A 3,073-nucleotide genomic window follows, 5' to 3' on the forward strand; every position below is an offset into this window, starting at 1 on the left:
ATACACACACACACGCAGGTGGCGCTGTGGGTTAAACCACAGAGCCTAGGACTTGCCGATCGGAAGGTCGGCAGTTCGAATCCCCACGATGGGGTGAGCTCCTGTTGCTCAGTCCCTGCTCCTGCCAGCCTAGCAGTTCGAAAGCACGTCAAAGTGCAAGTAGATAAATAAGTACTGCTCTGGCGGGAAGGTAAATGGCGTTTCCGTGCACTGCTCTGGTTCGCCAGAAGCGGCTTAGTCATGCTGGCCACATGACCCGGAAGCTGTATGCCAGCTCCCTCAGCCAATAAAGCAAGATGAGCGCCACAACCCCAGAGTTGGCCATGACTGGACCTAATGGTCAGGGGTCCTTTACCTTTACTTTACTTTACACACACACACACACACACACACACACACACACACACACAGATGTATGTAACCTTTGCATATTAGATTAGTTTCCAAGCAGTCACAAACCCCACACTATCCTCCATTCAGACAAACAAGAAGCATTTTCAGAGTTGAAGGACACATTCCAGCAAGGCAAAAACACTCAAGGATGGTATGAATCAAGGACAGTGAGGGGTGTAGTCTGGGGGGAGGGGCTGTGGCCAGGAGAGAGTCCTGTGGTCCAGATACAGTGGCCTCGATGACCACATTCAGTCCTGGGTTTGAGATTCTCCTACCCTTGCCGTACAGGAGGTTTGGTTTAATTGACAGCTCCCATCGCAACTCAGATTGCCTTGCCGTGCTGTGCCATGCCATCAAAAGAGAGAGACGGAGGAGGGGGAGGAACGCTTCACACAGAAAGATTTCCTTTAAAAGCCCATCATTTGATGTCACTGTGTAGCTTCAGCTACTTCAATGCGGCAGGCGCATTATAATGGCTCATGCCGCGTGCATTAAATACCATTACGGCAGGTACGCCAACCCCTTTCCTGCTTTCTAGGCCACGGTGATGTGCCTTGAACATACTGCGGTCACTTTCAATGTGTTTTCCTTTTAAAAACGAATCTAACGAGAGAGGGAAAGAAATCAATTTGGGTTGCTAAAGTATGATGTGGATTTCCTCATATGAGAGTACAGAGTGTAGTCTACTTAGCGAGATCCAGCTCCGCCAGCAGGAAGGAGCAAGCAATGGAGAGGGAAGGAGGGGGGGGGGGAATGTCTGGCAGGAGTTCAGAAAGCTCTCCAGCTCACACATCTGGTTCTTATATTTCAAAGTTAATTAGTCATATTGAGGCTGTCTGAAGATAAATTTATCATCCAGAAAAAACACAAACAGTTTGAAAAATGAAAGGAAGTGAGGTGACACGTCTTGACGTTTAAATAAATCATTTTAACATGATTAAAAAACTTGTCCTCTGTGACACCCGGAGCTTGGATACTTTGTAAAGACTTTTCTGACAAAGACACGTCCCTCTTTGGTATACAAAGCCCCTGCCATTCAATTATACAGAATAATCTTTGGCCAATTACTTTCCTGACTGACTACTGGCGAATACAATGCACAGCTGCCACATATTTTTTTTGTTCATTGGGCCTAAAGCTGAACTGTACAGAAACCTGGAGAAGGAAGAGTTCAAGGAGACCTTTACATTTATTTTTATTTTTTTAGTGCAGAGGGTATAGAATACAAAAGGGAGGCTGAATGACTGTGTGTGTTCTCCTAATGCAACTTGAGGTTAAAGAGCATGAAAGGGTCTAGAGATTACATCAAGCACTATGGCCTGCTTCTGATGTAATGACCTTTGTCCAATACACTGTAGCTTCTTGGATCAGGAGCAAACTGGGCATTGCTCATTCCCTCTCACTCAGATCTTAACTCAATGCTTCCTAGTTTGTTACACTACAGTTACCTGTACCATAGTTACCTATGGTATCTGCACTGGGAAACTGTGGTTTGCTCCTACAAAGCAGGATAGTAAATTGGAATCAAAATCAAGATTAGTATTCTGGTTTTTAAGAGAGCACTCAAACCAGTTTCCTAATTTGGATATCACAGGAAACTGTGGTTTAACAAACTACAAAGCATTGAGATAAAGCTAAGCTATGGTTTGTTGCACCTGGATTGCTACATCTGAACTAGGGCTCTTATCCTTCAAGCTGGTCACAAAAGCCATTCACTTGCCTTAGGGCTAGTTCACACAACCCAGTTGACATGTTAGAAATGTGAGCAAGATGAATGAGTGCAGAGTTTGCCATGCATTGAAGGTGATCATGTAATTGTTCATGTGAACTTATGTCAATGTTTACATCCTTGAGAGGGTTCTGCATCCTTCAAAGAACACCTGCTTGATTTTGCTCAACCAAAAGGACTACACAAGGATGGGGAACCCGTAATGCTCCAGATGTTGCTGTACTCTAATTTCTAATTTCTATCCTGCCTCAGCCAGCAGGGTCAATGGTCAGGGATGACAGGAGTTGTAATTCATCAACATCTGGTGGGTTGAAGGCTGAGTTATCCATCATTGTTCTACACATAAGAATGATCTTCTGGATCTTTTGCCAGAACACCACGACATCTACTGGCGGCTGCTCTCTCTAGGTGTGGAACTTGCATCTTCCGTATGTCTGACAAAACCCAAGCTTGAAACAAAATGAAAAAATTCCTTCCAGTAGCACCTTAGAGACCAACTAAGTTACCATAGTTATTGGTATTGGTAAGTTAGTTATACCAATAACTAACTTAGTTAGTCTCTAAGGTGCTACTGGAAGGAATTTTTTTATTTTGTTTTGACTATGACAGACCAACATGGCTACCTACCTGTAACTAAAACCCAAGCTTGTCTTCTAAGGGTGTTGAATGGTCAGGGGCAGCTAGCAGATTCTCTTAATGGTGGTTTTGTTTAAATATGATCTCTACCCCTCTATCATCTGCAGAGCAGAAATGCAGAGCAGAGGAACACTGTGGAGATAGCCACAGGCCATTTCCCACAGTCACACTTTCCAGAATGCCTTAGGGAACAGAACTGTGTGTCACGATGAAGCATCTCTCCCAAAGTGCAGTATGTAGGAAGCAGCAGAATTTAATATGTACAGAAAGAAAATGGAAAACTTGTGGCTACTCTGTAAAGTTAAATAAAGTAGG

The sequence above is a fragment of the Podarcis filfolensis genome (assembly GCF_964270895.1).
Source record: "Podarcis filfolensis genome assembly, chromosome: 15".
NCBI classification, from domain to species: domain Eukaryota; kingdom Metazoa; phylum Chordata; class Lepidosauria; order Squamata; family Lacertidae; genus Podarcis; species Podarcis filfolensis.